Source organism: Engraulis encrasicolus, chromosome 10 (assembly GCF_034702125.1).
Source record: "Engraulis encrasicolus isolate BLACKSEA-1 chromosome 10, IST_EnEncr_1.0, whole genome shotgun sequence".
Lineage (NCBI taxonomy): Eukaryota > Metazoa > Chordata > Actinopteri > Clupeiformes > Engraulidae > Engraulis > Engraulis encrasicolus.
Window position 1 is genome coordinate 27971864 of NC_085866.1, and position 20481 is coordinate 27992344.

The following is a 20481-nucleotide window of genomic DNA, read 5'->3' on the forward strand; positions in this document are numbered from 1 at the left end:
GAATAGTGATAAAGACTTGTCAAGTTGCATATTTTTGAAAACAAATGTTAAAGGTGATGTTAAGAACAGATTTGCAGGTGCCCATAGATGGCCATTCTAAAAATAACAAATTGCCCATAGATGGCCAAATAACAGAGACCGCAAAGGAAGCATTCAGAGCCTCTGAAGGGGGGAATGATGGAAAAAGTTTGAGAACCACTGGTTTAGATCGAGACGGGACATATGGCGGCCATCTTGGTGACGCCTTCGGAGTGCTATTTCGCGATTAATGGTGCATTCCCCGAGGATGGGAAATGGGATGTTTCTGACCTCCTACTAGGTAAAATGCATTGGAACGCCTGTTGAAGCGGAATGTTCAAGTCGCGAGCTGGGGCAAAAGCAAAGCAAACCGACTTCGCCCCATTGACTATCGTGATGTCATCACAGCAATGGCAGCGCACAGTGTTAGAAATAGTTTATGTTGCACATCACCATTCTATGGACAAGTAAAGTTGATTCGGACAGGTTAACGGTTGCAAAATAGCCTGTTAACTTTTCTAAGGTGTAGTTATATTGACATTGTGTATTTCAAAGATGAAATGCGGCTGAATGAAAATAATGCATGATGTTGTTCACATTGCTGACATCTTTGGGAAGTGGATATGTAGTTTTTGTCCCTCCATGTTTGTAGTTTGTTTGACTTGCTGGTTGGAACGCTTTCAAGTGGGAGGTAGCTGCCTTCTTGTTGCCTACTAGGAAGCTCCTACCTCTGGGGAATGCACCATAAGTAGACCAGATCTGAGAGTGAATGGGAAAAATGAATGGGGAAACTGAGTATAGGACGGGGAAGAACCCATCGGTTGTGAAAACCATATGGTTGAAACCACCGTGAAACTGGTCAATCTAGACTGCTTGGTTGTGTTATACGAGTCAAAACAAAGCTTTTTAAGCCACTTTTCTCACTTTTTTTTTTGACAGAGCGCAGGTGCAGTAGTTCCGTAATGGCACGAGACCAACGGCTTTTCACAACTGAGCATGCGCATCATTTCGCGTGCGCCGATGCAGCCAGATGATTGGATCACTGGCACCGCAGCTCAGCAGGCACATTGGCTCTTGTTACCAGAAAGGCGGGAGATGTGCGAGTAGACGCCATATTTGCATTACGAATCTTCACAGTTAATTTCTATGTAAGATTACATGGCTGTCCCATCTCACCTTCCTATCAAAATCTCTGGCTGTGCTCAGAGCCGTATTTCGACAGCGGCCACTAGAAGAACTGCAGGCATGTTTAAAATGGTCTCTTTGTGTGTAGTTTCCATGTCTCTAAAATGGCAGCGCAAAGCTACAGTGACGTCACATGATTCTAACAAATTAATCATCATGATAATTGCTGATTTAAAAAAAAAAAAATTTATAACAAAATGAAATATAACCAAGAATGAATTATATACTGGATGATCAAAATAAAATGAATTGTAATAATCATGTAAAAGGCAATAGTATGAAACTTAGGTAAACAGATTAATGGCCAGAAACACCAGGCTGTCAGAATGTTCTGGCTTCAAGGAGTCTCTTGAAGGTAGATCACTATTACTACCATTAAATCACGATTGATGATTTCGATATCACGATATTATCACCCAGTGAGCAGGCGCAACGTCTTCTGATTGGCTGAGCAGGTGTCCTTTATTCCCCGGTAGCAGGACACCTATTATGTCATGCGGGCGTGCGGGCGTCCAAGTTGCTTCTTCTCTAACTTTCTGGCGAAGTGCCGTTACTAGTTCTATCGCATCTGGTTGTCTAGTCAAGACCGCGTTGTTAGTTCTATCGCATCTGGTTGTCTAGTCAAGACCCCGTTACTAATTCTATCGCATCTGGTTGTCAAGTCAAAAACCCAGTCGTCAATTCTATTGCATTTGGTTGTCAAGTCACCAACATTCTGCCCGCGTCCTTACATGCCTCCGATAGAGGCGCGTCTCACTCGATTAGGAAGTGGTGCCCATGGCAACGTACCAAGCGCAGTGGTGAATCTACTTTCTCACGAAGCCTTAGATCAACATATTAATAAATTAATACTTATCACCCAGTGAGCAGGGGGAACGTCTTCTGATTGGCTGAGCAGGTGTCCTTTATTCCCCGGTAGCAGGACACCTATGATGTCATGCGGGCGTGCGGGCGTCCAAGTTGCTTCTTTTCTAACTTTCTGGCGAAGTGCCGTTACTAGTTCTATCGCATCTGGTTGTCTAGTCAAGACCGCGTTGTTAGTTCTATCGCATCTGGTTGTCTAGTCAAGACCCCGTTACTAATTCTATTGCATCTCGTTGTCAAGTCAAAAACCCAGTCGTCAATTCTATCGCATTTGGTTGTCAAGTCACCCCAACATTCTGCGCGCGTCCTTAGGCTATGCCTCCGATAGAGGCGCGTCTCACTAGATTAGGAAGTGGTGCCCATAGCAACGTACCAAGCGCAGTGGTGAATCTACTTTCTCACGAAGCCTTAGATCAACTTATTAATAAATTAATAAATTAATACTTAAATGCTGGTAACCGGGTGATAAGCGGAATAGCGACCTTCGAGGTGTCCCGATATCAAGGGAAATGGACTTGGCGAAGCGAACAGCCCTTCGGCTGCGCCGTCGGGCTGTTTAGAACGCTCCGCCTCGTCCATTATTTCCCTTGATATCGGGACACCTCGTCGTCCGCTATTCCATACTTAAATGCTGGTAACCGGGTGATAAGCGGAATAGCGGCCTTCGAGGTGTCCCGATATCAAGGGAAAATGGACTTGGCGAAGCGAACAGCCCTTCGGCTGCGCCGTCGGGCTGTTTAGAACGCTCCGCCTCGTCCATTATTTCCCTTGATATCGGGACACCTTGTCGTCCGCTATTCCATATTATCACGATTTTCAATTATTTTCTATTAATTGTGCAGCCCTAACAGATGACTCCACTTAATACATCTCCAGACATCAGGGCCTGTAATACAAGGTAACATTACTGGCCTATCGGAGTAACATGAAGAGTAAATTGATTACGTCCACTGTCACTTCCTGATTATTCCATACTATATGTAAGGTGGTGTAAGTTTGAACCACGCAGTGCTGCCACCATTACATTGCAAGGATTTCCCACGCCGACAAAATGTTTGTGTATGGCCCCCCCTTTGGACTTTTGTGGCTATTTTTGCTAAATGCGAGTCCTGACCTCCCATATTTAGATGCTACATTGTTGTTCGTTTTATTTTCCCTCCATTTATATGGCCATGTTGCCATCAGTCTAGTGCTCATAGTGTATGTATAACACACGGTTACCATGTGCGAAGAATTTGTTGTGATGACACAACTCTGTTGTTTTAATGTTTGAGTACAGTTTATATGGTTCATTTGTCCTTGTGTAATTTTCTGTCTCACTTTGACACACTACATTGTTGAGTATTTAATATGGAATGTGGAAGTATGTTTTTTTTGGAACTCTGTCTTTGTGTCTGAGAAGTTAATGTGACTGGCAACAGTGTACTACATTAGAATTGCAGATGACTTTCACCGTAACTCTCTCTGTAATGTTCATTTCAGAAGAGCTGGCTCTGGAGAAAGAGTGGGTGAAGGCGGAAGAATTAAGGATACAGGTTGCATCCCAAGAGGACTTGATTGCCAGCCTGACTGAGGAGAGAGATTATTTAAGAGCCAGGTTGACCGAAGGTATTTGGCTCCTGATTGTATAGAATTCAAATATTTAAATCATAGGAGTGGCTGTGTCAATGACCGCACAGGATATTCATACTATACAAGCTGTTAGGTCTATAATTGTAAAGAAAATAATGGTCTGCAACACTGTTTGAAGCTGCCAAAAATGTAATAGGGCAACGTTTTGGACTCTGTCCTTCATCACTGTGCAACAGAGAACAGGTGTAGGTGGCACATACATATGTAGGCCTACATTATAATGTGTACTTGTACCTTGTTATGGTGAGGCCATGAGACTGGTGATCTGCTTTAGACCTCTTTATAAACTGATATGTTTGTGATTACTTCAGATGTCAATAATTGTAATATTGTTCAACCTTTCTGTAGCTGAGTGTATATAAGGTTAAGGGATACGTCCCCTCTGGTGCCAAACTCTGTATATAGCCTACCTTCCACCTTCCTTTTATGTGACCCCCCCCCCTACCCGCCAGGTATTTACTGTATATCACTCCCACTACACCTGTTCTCTGTTGCGCTGTGACTAAGGACTGAAAGTCTGAAACGTTGCGCTATTACATTTTTGGGGGCATCAGTGTTGCAAACCTTCATTTTCCTTTCAGTTGACTTATTTTTGGTCCAGCTCCTGTACTACAGATTTGCGTGCGTTCTCTGACTTTGTGGATAGGTCTGTAATTGAGACAAGGAGATTGGAAAGAATGTTTGTATCAGCTGTGAGGTTTTGTTCATTTCCTCTTTCCTCACGATTGAGGGCTGCTCCCAGTGCCCAACCCCCCAATAATCAGAGCCAACAACCGCCGCCGCCGGCTACACCGCAACCTCCTCCACCGCAACCTCCTACACAGCCCAGTCCCTCGGACTCATCCTCCTCGTCCTCCGACTCATCTGAGCCTTCTAAAAATAAAAGGAAGAAGGACCAGAAGAAGAAGAAGAAGAAGGAGGAGAAGAAGAAGAAGTGATGGAAGTGATAGATTTTAAATAAGGCGGTGGGTGGGTGGGGGTGTTGGTTTGTTGTGTTGCTGTTAAGGCCATGATTTTTTTGTTTGTTTGGTTTTTTTTTTTGTTTAGTCTTAAGGGGTTTGTTTTGGTGTTAAAGGGACTGAGATTTTTAGTTGTTTATTTCCAAAATTCATACAAATATTAGCTGCAAAAATGACTACTTGGGCCATACTGGAAGATATTTGTTCATTATTAGTTTATTATCATTATTAGTTTGGCAATAAGCAGCCCAGTTTCAGTGATCAGCATAGTTGTAGTACCTTTTTTGCAGAGTGTCCCTTTAAGGCCATGTGTTTTGTTTTGTTTTTTTAAAGTCTTGGGGGTGTTGGGTGGTTGGATTTTACTGTTAATAAATTGTTATTGTACTGTAATAAATTGTTCATTTTACACCATCTGCAGTTTCAAGTGCAATCATCAGAATGTACAGTGCATTGTACTACTGTGTCATCATTTGGTACCTGACTGAAAAGTCCAGCTGAATACATTTTATTTTTTTCAAAAACCCAATTTTTTACAGTAGAGTTATCATATCATGTGCGAACATATGAGGTAATGACAAAAAGACCTTAATCGTTGGGGATGTGTAAACTCAAGTCAAGGAGCGGGGGGGACCTTTTTAATTCAAGGGGCCACTTCAAATTCATCCGAGGGCCGTAAAAGTCTAGCCCGGCTCTCACGCAGACCCTTTGTGCTTTTTGCACATTTGTTAAACTTTGTGAGCTCGTAACAACCATCGCTTGAGAAACAGGCAAGTAACAAGTCCTCGCCTGCACTTTAGGCCTGTATTGAAGGCAGCCAGCTTTTAAACAGATCCCACCTTCTCTAGGTCCCCTGAATATAACTTGATTGTATTGCAAGCAACTGTATGTTCTTAGATTCCATTACAAATTATGTCGTCATATGAAGCTGCATAACATGAAAATGATATCGGGGGGGGGGGTGATAAAACGGCCTCAAGGGACACACAAACGGGCTTTGAGGTTCCCCACGCGTGTCTAAAGCCGGGCATACACTGTGCGATATTTTCACTCGTGGGTCTTAAGCTTCTGCTCACACTGCACGATGGAATTGCACTGTTTAAAAGTTCACAACTCACGTCCTCACACTACACGAGCCGACAGTCGGATGCGAGCGAAATGCTTCCACCGTACGACGCGACAGGCATGTTTCCTCTGTCTGCAGAGGAGGGAACGTGGAGATGAGGTTGCGCTCAAAAGCGAATCGCACGGCCCTATTCATTTGTGCATGTGAAGTGTCAAATCGGGTCTTAGCACTGCTTTAACTCTGCGATTTACGCACGAGCCACGACCAGAATTTCAAACCGTTTTGATTTTCTTGCGACCCTGCGATTGCACGATCGTGAGGCGAAATCGCTTGTCGTTACCCCATGTACACTGCACGATGCGAGACTCACGATTGACCTGCGATTGAGCAAGAAATCGGCCCGACTCTTAAAAAGTCGTGCGAGTGCCAAATCGGGGCAAAAGTCGCACAGTGTAAGCCCAGCTTTAGACGGTTGCTGGCTGGCATATATTGTACAATCAAAACAGTCAACTGTCTCTTGAAATGAGTATGACTGTCCTGGCTGCCAGTGGGAATTTGACCTTTTGGATCCAAAGGTGTCTATAGAGTCCCATCCTTTATCCACATATCTTGGTGCTGCGTGGGCATGGGAAAGTCGAGGTCATAAGGTACTGCACTGGCTTTTTTTTTTTTTAACATGTCGTTGCCCCTTGGCTTGTGCGGCATGGCTCGTTTTCATGGTGTGCTGCACCCTTAAATCCTCCCAGCTGCTTGATGATCTAACACATGCATTAAGGTTGTATTAATGACATTACCACAATGCTGGCAAGAAGTATAGTACTTCAGTTTCAGAAACGGAGGCATCTGACTGCGGGTGAAACGCCATACACTTTTAAATGGGCCTAGTTGGAGCAGAGAATTTCTACACCTCGGAGACAACCGATGGGTCAAACTGATGGTCCGGGTGGCAGCGAGTAACACTTCCAAGTTCTTCACACAGCAAACGAATGCATTGCTTTAAATGCAAGGTCCTGCATTTTGACCAAATTGTGTCAACTTCAAATTCTCAGGGGGGTGATATTTATTAAGTGGCTAATTTGTTGAATTATTTGACAGTGATGTAATAATAGAGAATATACGTGTGGTGAAATTCTTTGAAAGTAATTATAGTTATTTTGGGGTGTTGATTCCGTGGGTTTGTTGCTGCTTTTTCTTTAAAGTAATTCGGTGAAACAAACAGTCTCCAAGTGACTGGCCATACTTTTGAAAAGGAGATTTGATCTGTCACCCCTGACTGGAGGACCAATCGTAATCAAAGAACGTCTATAAATGTCTGAAGGGCCCATGACGTGTTTCCGTTTCCAAAAAGAAGTGACCAATCGGACAGGCAGACCGAAGAAGGTGGAGATGCCACGCACACGCCATTTGCTAATCTTCTATGCTAGAGAGAAGAGGATCTTTGAGCGAATTTCTCCCCCCGCAAAAAAATAAAAATAAAATGTCTTTAGCCACCGAACTCATGTTGTTGCTGATTCGGGAGCCGTTGGGAAAGTCGACAAAGACACTGATCGCATGGATGCAAAGGAAAAGGCTACTGCCAAGAGTGGTGAAGTGCCGACTTTGCCACCGCGACATGAAAATGGTCAGCAGCAGCACATCCGATGGTTTCAAATGGTGAGTAACTTCATATAAGGGATAACTGTTTGTTACGTGGACACCATGTGTCATTTCATATCGGAGAGCTATGGGGTTATAGTATAGGTTATAGGTGAGTAGAACCGTAAGAATATGACCAAGTCGTCGTCACTCTTTCGAACGTTAGACAGCGCCGCACAGGCTGTGGACTGGGAGTCTGGTTGGTGCACCCACAGGCCTAGTCTCGTAGCCTAGCTGCTAGCAGCTACTGGGCTCTACCAGTACCGAGTTTCAAGTCAGCCAGCTCAGGAAAATCACCGTAGTGGCTTCCCAAATTATCCCAGGAAAACCACCGTACTGCATTAAGGCAGGCACACCATATCCACACCCACAACATATGCATTCGTAATGCATTACTGGTGTGACCAGAAATGGGCGCAAAGCCAAACGGGAGTGTACATGCATTGAGCCAGACCCTTTTCTTCTGCACAACAATCCATCGTCCCCCCCGAGCCCGATTGCATAAGTAAACAGGCCGCAAGAGGGCTGTAAAAGTACAGATCTGAAGACACAAGTCATCCGCGTTGCCGTCAAAGAAAGACGAACGTTAACACATGGCGGACATTTAAGCAAGAGCGACTCACTCACTCTTATCAAGCCTAGCCCTGCTTTGCTGGCTTTACCACAGGGCTCAACCTATTGCATACAGTTAGAAAACATTACTCATCAGATATCCGTAACTCTCGCAAATGTCAAACGATTTTCGAAAAGGTTTGGATTGTTTTACGGTATTTAAATAAATAAACAAACAAACAACGGACATGTATATGGACAATCTTTATCTTACATTACATTGTATTATTCAGGCCATCATGGTATACGATATAGCTAAGCAGGCCTATAGTTATGTACCGGTAATTAAATATATCCCGTAAACAAATCATAGCGAGTTCTTAAAAACTTTCCTGCTTTGCATAGCTGCATACGGCTCTGCTGCATTGGGTTCGAGAGCTCCACCTGGTGGTCAAAAACGGTCAAAACCGTCATGGCGCTCAGGCCAGCTCTTGATTGTTTTTTGTTTTGTTTTGGTGCGGTGCGTTTTGTTTACCTGTTCTGCTCTTGCTGTATTTTGAAGGGTGTGCAGGCATGCAAGCCACAAAGGGAGGAAGACCAGCAGCACGGTGCGGCGTGGTTCGCTCTTTGAAAGGTCAAAAGTGAGCTTAGCGTCCTGGATGACCTTTATATACCGGTAAGTTTATTGTGCATAACTTCCATTCTCAAGGAGACACGATCACGTGGGAATGTTGGACAACAGTCTTGTGTTATCGGCAGTATGCTTCATGCTTTTCTTGTATTCTGCATTTGGTCAGTTTCTCCCAGGGACTGCGTCTCCGGCAGAGCGACATGGTGGAGGACCAGCTCGCCGGAAGTTCCCGGACACTCTCCAAGATGGCCAAAATTCTCAGAGGAATTTGCAAGACTGCCATGAAGAATTACAGAAGACGCCAGGGCCAAGTAGTGGGAGGTGGACAGGAGTTTGCCGTCATAGATGAGAGCTGTTTCCGACATAAACGCAAGGTGAGGGGAAAAGTGTCACATACACAAACACGAATGGTTCTCAAACTTTTATATATATATAAACAAACCCTCCCCTTATCCTCATGAGCATCCCAATTTCCCCTTGACCTAATCTTAGGAATGCCAAGGCCCCCGTTGGTATTGAAACATAAAATAATGCTAATGTCTAATGCCCCGCAATGGCAATTAGGCACTGCACCCTCTAAGCTGTATTCTTCACCAACCACCCCCCACCCCCTTGCGCTCCCCAACCCATTTCTGGTGGGCTGTAGAGCCCCAGTTTAGGTATACCATGTTGTTGGAGCATCTTTAACTGATTACGGTACCCATGGTGCTGGCCAAACTCGCTGGCCAAGCTGTGTGAATTGTATCTGACATAGTTCCCTTCCCCTTTACTTGGAGCCCTGTTAATATTTACAGCTAAATCTTTACTTTCTTGTGTATTTACAGTATCACTGCGGAAGGGCGGCTGCTACATGGCGAAGGAAAAAGTGGGTGTTTGGCATCCTAGGAGTAGGTGGCCGGCGGAATCGCCCCTTGTTGCGGCTGGTGAGAAGACGACGACGGGAGAATCTCATTCCCATCCTGGTCAAACATGTGCGTCCAGGAACCACCGTCATCAGTGACCAGTGGGGCGCCTACAGGGGTGCATTGGCTGCGCTTTGCGGTGAACCATTCACAGTGGTTTGTGGATCCAAACACCGGGGCCCACACCCAGCACATTGAGAGGGCATGGCTGAAGTACAAGTCCACAATTTGGAGACTGAGGGGAAACAGAACGGAGACACTCCTGAAGGACCACCTCTGCCTCATCGAGTGGACTCACTGGCTCGGCAACGTGCATCGCAATGGCACCCTCGGAAGACTGCTGCGAGATATTCGACGACAGTACAGAGTCTAGTGTGTGTGTGTGTACGCATGCGCTCTGGACCATGCCGCTTGGACTTTTGCACTTACTCTGTGTGTGTGTGTGTGTGTGTGTATTTCTCTCTCTCTCTCTCTCTTCATTTTTTTGTTCATTAAACTTTTTGCTCATTGCACACAATCTGGTGTATTGGTTTAAAATATTAGTCATTGATGAATATACATTCTGAATATCTCTAATGTATATATTAGCGAATGGTGTAGTACCTATTATAATAATGCCATGACTGCAGAATAAGGGGCAAAGAATGATAAGTTAAGCGAGAAATCTTTTGTGAGTATATAGTAACAGACTTGGAAGCATATATTAACATACTATGAATATCTCTAATGTATACATTAGCTAATGCCGTAGTACCTATTATAATGTCATGACTGCAGAATGAGGGGCAAAGAATGATAAGTTAAGCGAGAAATCTTTTGTGAGTATATAGCAACAGACTTGGAAGCATATATTAACATACTATGAATATCTCTAATGTATACATTAGCTAATGCCGTAGTACCTATTATAATGTCATGACTGCAGAATGAGGGGCAAAGAATGATAAGTTAAGCGAGAAATCTTTTGTGAGTATATAGTAACAGACTTGGACGCATATATTAACATACTATGAATATCTCTAATGTATACATTAGCTAATGCCGTAGCCATCATGACTCATATTATGACTCCAAAAGACGTTGCTAAATAATACATTAATTAGGCTAATCATTACTTAAGATATGAGCTCATACAGAAATATATCACTGGCGTGGTGCTGGTTACAAGACGAAGCCCCACTAGCCCTACAATAGTAGCCTACCGACTGCTCTGCATCCACACATAAGCAATAAGACGCATTGCACTCGTACGCCTCTTTAACAAGCAGACCGTGACACTTGGGACATATGGTATGGGAGCTTGCGTAACCAGGGGTGATAGTGAAAAAAAATCCTGAGCCTGAACTTTTTTCCTGGTCGGGGAGGGGGGGCCGGGGGACGACGGGACATACTGCATATGAGACGTAATGTAGGCCTTATTATTATTCAAACACATTATTCAAACATTTAAGATAATGTTTTCATTTTTGCATTATTTCTATAGTGTTATTCACGAAAACACAGATCATTTCCCTGTTGGTAGGCTACAGCACTTGGCTGAAAGAAACTGACCACCACGTTCAATTCTAGCTGTAAAAACGAATACCAACGTATGCAGTTAGAAATGCATTCTAGGCTTGTGATGTTGCACTAAAGTTATTGAGGTGGGTATTGAACCAATGCAACATTTCAACACCAGAATGCATTTCTGAAAACATGGTGCATATTTTACCACATTGAATTAACTGAAAGCTACATATGTAGCAGCCATACCAAGACAGGTCAGTAGGAGGCAATACTACTCCAAAGTACAGTAACTACACTCTGTCCAAAATAGAGGTGGTGATTACCAATTAATTGAGCAATACTTTTAAATGACATGACATTTGCTGCAAGCTGATAAGTTTCATTTTCATTGGGACATTGCTCATATAACTTGTATAGGCTACTGGATATACGTTTAGATAGCCTACTCGTGACCCCATGGTCTACCTATAACCACAGATTGTTTAAGGGCTGTGCTATAACCCCTGCCTTTCCGTTGTAGGGAAACGCCCTTTAATTACCGGTACATGATATTTAGGGCACAAGCGCATGATTGGCTACATGCAGGCCCACGTTCACATCGCATATTTCGACTCCACGGATGACAGAACCAGTGGTTATTACGGACAGGACAGTATATATAGCCTGTGTGACTACTGCGCGACTTTCGCATTGGGTTGTAGTCAATTAAAATACATGAAAATCACTCGCGTGTACACACGCCCATTACAATGTACGAGTTGAAAAGATAACAGAAAGCAACAAAAACAAAGTCAGGACCGAATTAAGCTACATGAAAATAGCACAGGGCGTGAAGATAAGATGAACATTCACTGCATGTCTAGGTGACACCGTGGCGGCCACATGAACGCAAGCCAAGTATTTGAAGTTCATGAGAGTCTGATATTGATAATTGCACCCTGCCCGAGAGTAGGGATTAAGTAGCCCAGAGCGTGCAGACAATACAACCTGTGCATCGTGCGTGGAATAACTGGATTCGATTACGCAGAAGGGCTACGACAGGGAGCGCGCGAGAGAGAAAGGCTGTGTGAACCTGTGCGAGGCTGTTTTAGGCAGCGGGCCAAGAATCATAGCTCATCTAGAAAATGAGTTTCGTTGTATCCGTTTAGTGGCAACTTAAAAACATGTTTTCTTGATCAATTTGGGGGTGCTGAATCCAAATCTGCCTGTTGCCACGCCGTCAACCTGCACGTTTGGCCACCACAAGGGGCGCTATATTCATTTTTGCTTATTTATGGGTAGAAACAACGTTTTCTTTCCTGTTCAGTTATAACATTTTACAGATTGCTTTGTAAAAACATTTTCCATGAAACTGAAGACTTGGTGTGTGTGTGTGGGGGGGTGGGGTGGGGGGGGGGGTGGGAGGGTTGCAGGGGGCTAGTTCAGACTTAAAATGCTGGTTTTGGACTGTTTCTTTACTTCAAGCCATGTTTTTCTCTAAACATGACAGCTAATTGGTTGAATTATCGAACAACATACATATACATTACAATCTAGACTCAAGATGGAAGAAAATACCAAAATATGACACATAGGCTGCGGACCAGAAATCATAGCTCATCTGGAAAATGAGTTTTGTTGTGACCTCTTAGTAGCAACTTAAAAATATGTGCACTTGATCAATTTGGGGGTGCTGAATCCAAATCTGCCTGTTGCCAGGGCATAAACCTGCTCCCTTGACCACCACAGGGGGCGCTACTTCGGTTTTTCCTTATTTATATACCGGTAAGTGCACAGAAAAGTGCACGTATAGATTTGGCACAAATGTTCATTAGTGTGCACTCTTTAAAAAAATGCCCTTGGCCGCGCAGAAAATCCAAGCTGGCGGCCATATTTTAAGATGGCCACCCTCTGCACTTAGAGGCTCAATTCGAAACGGGAGGCAGTGACTCGATGACTCTCCTCCTACATAAACAGGTCACTGATCAGATAGGTGAAGTTAGCTGATGAGGCAGCCGTTACGAACGGCACTAACGAGTGCGCTGCCTTGCGCATTTGATGTTACGGTGATTCTATGGCGGGAGTTACGTTCATCACGTTAGCGCTTAGCTTACGCATGCTATTTGAACGGTGAATGATCGTCAGACGGCGGAATCGTACAATAGGCTATAAATAGATCTAGCGACAGCATATTTAGATACTACAATGTTGATTTATCCATTCGATTTTCAATATCTACATACATAAGTGTCAGAATAAAGAGTATGATAAGGTAGTAGCTTGGGTAGTAGCCATATTTGATTTTCAGGTTTCCGGTTGAGAGGGAGGTGGCGCACAGCATGTTGGGTACCAAAGCAGCGAAGTCAGCATCTGATGCTGACCTCAAATATCCCTGTTACGCCCACAAATGCAGTCAACTGCCGAGGGAGGAAATAAAGCAATTTTTCATTTCGATCCACACTTCATGACTCGATGTCCAGTTAGCTCACTGGAAGGACAGCTGCCTTCCCTGTTTCGAATTGAGTCATAATGAGGCCACGTATCGCTTTAATTATGATAGCATGAAATACTGCAAATGTTATGTACAATCCACTTTTTAAAGAAGAGCATTGTCCATTGATAAAATCCAGATGGCCACCGTTTTCAATATGGCCACCCTCTCCACTTATAAATAAGGAAAAGAATCGTTCACTTAGTGATGCAAACATGGAGTTTGGCACAAATGTTCTATAGAATACACCCTTTTAAAAAGTGTGATGGCCACCAAAAGAATCCAAAGTGGCCACCATTTTTCAAGATGCCACCCGCCTCAGAAGACCAAGAACTGTTCACGTAATGACATTTTGGCTTGCAATTTCGCACCCTTGTTCATTAGAATATACTCTTTGAAACAACAACATTGTTCACAAGAAAATCCAAGATGTTTGACACGTTTCGAGATGCTATCCTCTCCACCAACAATTACTAATGCTAACCAACATATATGCAATTACTTCAATGAAATCAACAAATTACTGAAGAACAATACTGTATACATGATACAGTCTGAAAAGGATCTGTGATTTCTTATTCAAAAACATGATTCACAAATACTAAAACTGCACAATATAATGTCAAAATCTTGACAGGCCTGAAGTAAAAGGATTAAGCAGAACTGTACTTCACATTTGCAGCTTCACTAGACTATGCATACAAGACCAAGCCTGAGGCATGTGCACCTGCCGCACTTAGCAAACTTTTCTTTGCAATGGCTGCCCTGTTCATTCTTTGCCAATCTTCTCCCGTCAGTTGGATTTAATTTCTTTGAGTTCTGGTTGGCATATGCTTCAAAACCCACAGGCACTCTGCTTGATTTGTTGCATATTATGTAGTGTGTTGTTGCATATTATGTAGTGTGTTGTATCAGTGCTGCTGCTGTTGGAGGGATGTCTTCACATGGTCTTTCTGCAAAATAGTTAATGGCTCGCATCACTCATACAATCTGCAGTGCTGAATCTCTCATTCCACTACTTTCCTTTATCATTGGTTTTGAAGGCTGTGACCATGTCACAGCATGTAAAAGCATGGCAGAACAGCATGTATTAGGCCTTCTCTTGTCCAATTGTGTTGTAAAGTTTGTGGATGACAATGAATTGAAGGCTCTGGGTTTGGCCACACATCAGCCTTAAATGTTGCACATCTAGACTTGAGTGGAGAAAATTGTCATTGGTATAATTTGGCAGGGAAAAGTAAGAAAAGGTCACACCATGCATTAACTTTCTTTTATTATTACACAGACGTGGTTCGGCGATCTGCCTTACCATAATTTGGCATGGGAAAAGATGTGGCTATTGGCTTCCCTCTAGGACCATGTAGGCCTATCTCATTCAGAGAGAGTTTTGGTTGTACCAAGTCTGATGCAGACGTCAAAAGATATACAGCTCCCAACTTACTCAGGAAAATCTCAACATCATCAAAGTTGACTTGGTCAAAGATATCAAACACAATCAATTCTATCGGAGATGTAGGGTCTCGTGTTTCCAGCACAGCATCATGCCAATCAGTCTAATGTCCTTACCTACTGTACAACTTGACCAAAATGGAAGGACTGTAAATGCTGTGTAGTTAACAAGAAAATAACTGTGGGTTCCCCAACTTGTCAACTTGGATAACAACACCTTTGCCAATTTCCGCAGTGGAATTTAAAAGCCACCAATGCATCAAAGCATCAATGAGTAGTCAGTACACTCCACTTGACTTGTCAGAGGATGGGAAATGAGGCTGTTCAAAGTTTTTTGGAATATATCTGCTGATAAGGCCAAGACTAGTTAGAAAATCCAGCTGACTGGGGATAGGAAAATAATTGAAAGTGTTCTGGGTTATTGGGTCTCCCATTACAGAGAGTAGAGAATGACGGGTGTAAATGCTACATGTCTTATTTGTCCACTGTCCAGCCTTACACAGTTCTTTTCGAGATTTTGTTATAGGACTACACTTCTAATATTTATGTTGTTTTGCTTTAAAAATGCCATCGTGCAAAAATAGCAGATCTTTTTGGTCAGACTGTATGATAGGATAGTGATCAAACAGATCTTTTTTTTTCTTAAAATAATTGTAATGCAAATCAGTTAATATGCTAAGGAGTCATTGGTGGAAGGTGGCCATCTTGGAATTCCCTGAGGCCAGCACCCTTTTTTCAAAGAGTGGATTCTGATGAACATTTTGTGCCAAATTGCATGCTTGTATCATTAAGTGAACTATTCCATGCCTTTTTTTTTACAAGTGGAGAGGGTGGCCATGTTGAAAAATTGTGACCACCTTGGATGTATATTTTTATATTTGCATAATTATCATAATTATACATCATAATAATACTATACAACTAATAATAGAGTCTTACTTAAAATGTTGAGAATTTTGTCTTTTTCAATTTCGTGAAAACCTTTGACCAATAATTGGCAATTAGGCCTACTGTATTATACATTGTGTCTATCAGTCTTGAGTGAAAGAGACATTTTGCAGTGCATTTCAAGCAGTTCAATCGGCTAACAAATGGTGGCGCTATGCTTGACTGCCATTTCACTCATAGGCCATGTTTAATAGAATCTACACATCAACTTCACCACTTTTTCCTATATGGAATTAACAGTAGCTGCAGTGCATTTCAAGCAGTTCAATTACCTACCACATGGTGGCGCTATGCCTGACTGCCATTACACCCATAAAGAAATATTGATAAGCATAATATACACTTATATGTGAAGTTTTGCTCTTGTGGATCACTTCAAATTTATTTGGTGACACTTTTCTTGTTGAAGAGGTCAATTTTAATTACATTCCTACATTACCAAAAATCGCTATTTCAACCTTTGTTTTTCATATGAATGTGCAACTTTTGACGATGGCAACACTTAGAATATTGATTTATGCACTCTGATGGATATATATGAGCAAAAACCAAGTTGCCACCTGATCACTCCGACGAACTTGCAAGATAGGATTTCTGGCCCACTGCCTATTTGGGGATTTTCACAGAGCGCGTTGGTTTAGTCAGCATAACTAATATAAACATCTCCCTGAAATCAGTTTGACACGTGGTTTGTCAGGAATGACGCAAAACACCATCCCTCAATCAACAGTAGACCAAAATCCACGAACTCAGCTCACACTAGCCTACAAGGGGTGTAGGCTAACTAGGCTTGCCAAACATTAGCGATCCAAGCATTCCATTGTCATTTGGACATGTCGCAATGGTAGCCGCTATTCCAATGCAGACCACATTTACGCACTACACCTAGAAAAAAAGTATCATGACGGGCATAGCATAGCCTACCGTTTTGAGCATACAGACTTTTTTGAAAGAACGTCTATCTCCATCAAAGTTTGTCAACATTGCGCAGTCATTTAGCGCACATAAATGAGGAAAATAGACGAACCTATTTCAAACATATACTCTCACTGAGCCCGTTTATGCGCATCAATAAGCCGTTTATGGTCAGGTTTTTGGAGTAACCTGCGCAAGGCAAAATCATTCGGGCCCAAGCCAACATGCCACAGTGGGCAAATTAATAACTAAATGGCCTTACCTTCAAACGTTTTCTTGATCACAGAATTTCACTAGTATTCCACTGACATCCACACGGTTCAACACACCCATCACAACTAGCAAGCCATGTGGATTTGTGCTAACAATAGTTGCTAATTTTTATCGGAATCCAAATGGTCTAGACTTGGCCTATAGTACTTTCTTCCGTTTCTTCAGTATAACGAGATGCCATTTTTGGATTTGCCTCCGTCGACGGTGAAAATATCTGAGAAGGGTAACCAGTAGGGGCCTAGAACTCTCTTTACTGTGCATACTGACAGCCAATCTACTTCTCCTTTCACTAGAACTAGAAGACTGCCGCCAGTGCTGTGGTGAGTGACTCAAGAGCAAGACGTGACAAATTGATACATTTTTCAGTAAGATGTCGGGATGATACAATTATGGGCTGCTGCTCATTTGGGTTCCTTTCGCGTCTCTTACAACAGGCTGTTGCGCGCTCATTTATTTTCACCATACATTAATGAAGGCCTACGCGATAGTTTATTATTTTATTAATATTGGGGAAATTATTATTTTATTTTTTTTCTACAGCCACGCTACGGCGGATTTCTGGCGCGGCGCCGGACTGCTATCACCCCTGCGTAACTCATCAGTCATCAATCATTCAGTCTCGTGACAGATCATCACGGCTACTCACGTCATCATTACCCAAGAATGACGGTGGGTCTGGGAGGATATGCAGTCCGTACCACGGAAATCAACGAGAAGACGGGAACCTACTACGCCAAAGAGATATAGGCCTTGGCATCTTTCATGTTCAACTGTTCAATAAATGCTAATAACGTTCATTGGCCTCTCGAGTCTTCATGGTAGAAATTAGGCCTAAACTAAATGAAAAATGGCTGCATCGTGATAAGGCAGAATTTTAACATCGGATTCATTTCCACTGGTAATTTTGCACCTTTATTTTTTTTCCCCTTGATTCACCACGTCACCCTTAGGTTACTTCGACACACTTAAACTTAGGCCTAAACCAAGGTAGCCTGGTCAAATTCATAGCTTATGTGATAAGGATCAAACTTAAACCGAGGCAGCCTGATCAAATTCATAGCCTATGTGATAAGGATCGATCTGGCAGTATAGCCGGCTATTAAGCTAGCCTTCATGTGATATAATTAACCGCAGTGTTAATAGGCCTACACGATGCATTAACACTCGTATACGTGATATGTTAACAGCAGTGTTATCAGAAAGGTTAACACATGATATGTTAACACTTGGAACTCACACCATGATGTGCACAATTAGTTAATCGTGGGTCATTATGTTTTCAAGCAGGACTCCCATTTCATTACTAGTATATCACACATCAATGCATACATAAGTTATGCGTTAATCATATATTAGTTCCGACATAATTCCGACATCGTCATTGTACCCTTATTGTAAAGTGTTACCGGATTTCCTTTACATGATGATACTGATAAGTGTTAATATGTAAGTGTTGAGTGTTAATGTTAAAGGAACAGTCCACCATTTTTTCACATATTTGCAGTATTTACATGCATGAATGTGCATTTCATTTTGGTCTGTGTTTTCATTATCTAGTTTAACAGTATAGTATTGCGTTTCTCGTCTCCAGTTGGCCACAGCAGCTCACATATGGCTCAGTTCTGATTGGCCAATTGGAGATGAGAAACGCAGGCGGGCGCAATATCGCCCTATTTTTCTCAACATTGCGTTCAGGGCTAAATCAAAGCTATTGAAAGTATTGTGTCATGTTCGTACATGTTGCCTGTTCTGTCTGTAATTGACAAAAATGAGATTGGAATTGACGACTGTATCAGCTGTCAGGTCATGTCTCAGGATTGTGTATTTAGCAGTTCCTCTCTTTTTGCAGCTTTAAAACTTAAGGCCACCGCTATGGAGGGAGTGGCTGCAACCGCCACCAGGGCAGCAGCTGCCCAACAAGCTCGACCCTCCGATTCCTCCACCTCCAGCTCCACTTCAATTGACTCGGAGCCAGAGAGGAAGAGAAAGAAGAGGAACAAGAGAGAGAAGAAGCAGAAGAAGAAGAGGAAGAAGGACAGGGCACCCTTCAAAAGAGGTAGTGTGAACATGACCCATACAAGCACTACACTGGACAGTTTGTTTGTAAATACAGTCCACTCCAAAATTATTGGAAAAGCAAGGCACATTTCCTTGCTTTTGTTGTTTCTTTAACACTTCGCACAGAGGCTATGTTATAACCTTTTATAACCTCTCCAAACTTGTAATGATCAATGACTTTCAAGGACAGGATTGCAGTCTTCCAAAATAGTTTTTGGTAGTGACGGACATTTGTCCACACATTGTCGGACAAAATGTTGCTGTAGCCTTTGCAATTCACTCTACTCCTACCATGATTACTTACATCAATAATAATTAAGTACAGTTTCTAGATTCAGGGCATGGCTAAGCTCTGACAGCCTCCACCTTAGTTCACAGAGGAACTTGTCTTGTGGTTTGTATCATAAATCGTTCTTTCTAGGGTTCACATTTTGGGACAGTCCACTAAAAGGGGACTATACTGTATGTGAAAACACCCAAATAATATTCCATTGGGCCTTTTTAAATGAGAAATTGTGCCTTTTAAATGAGAAATTGAATAATCAATGATAGGAGACTGAAGTGCCTATCATTAATTATTCAAAAAAGTCTTGGAACTGTCCTGGGAAATTATTTGATTGAGAACCCTGATTACATAAAATGAAAAAGGGATTTGTAGTAGTATGCCATTAGTTTGATTAAGCTGAGGCACAAAAACGCATCAACACATAAGTAACTGGGGTGCAACTGTATGCTCATGCAAATAAATATTTTTATGTTTTTCTCTTACAGTGACGACTCCAGAGGAGTCCATAGGGCGCTATATGGAGGTGGTCAGGCTGGTGAGAAAGGGTTTAAGCAAGACGGCGGCGTACGAAAAAAATTCAGATCGACCGAAATACCATCTGCAACCAAGCCCCTATTGCTGAGCTCGCAACGGTCAGCCCTGATGATTAAACGGAAATTAGGGAGACATATCTTCCTGGTAATAGTTTATTTAACTTCGCCAAGGACTGTGCCACACAGTGTGAATGAGGTGGGCACATGCAGGAGATACAGCAACTGAAAAGAAAGGGGGACCTGCTAGATATTTCAAAAAGATTAAAAAAAAAAAAAAAATGGTAAGCAGGCAGTCCTTGTTCAGGTTCAAAAAATCGTTGTTAATCATTAAGCTGTTAAATTTTCTGCATGTGCCCACCTGAAGGTGAGCTCCGCAATAGGGTGCAAGTGTTCGCAAGTTCTCTCCTTCTGTCCTCCGTCCTCTTCTCTCCTCTCCTGTGACTGTGTGCGTGTGTGTATGTCTGTCTGTATATCTGTCTGTCTCTGTCTCTGTCTCTCTCTCTCTATGTTTCTAAGTACTGAGGGCTGGAATGTTAAAGTGATACTGTCCCGTTTTTGGACATAAGCTTATTTTACACCTCTCCTTCAGTTAAATGATTGAG

General features: G+C 42.6%; 1 pseudogene; it reads left to right on the top strand.

Moving 5' to 3' along the window:
• Nucleotides 1-7198: 7198 nt before the first annotated feature.
• Nucleotides 7199-9814, top strand: LOC134456160 (uncharacterized; annotated as a pseudogene).
• The last annotated feature ends 10667 nt before the right edge of the window (nucleotides 9815-20481 follow it).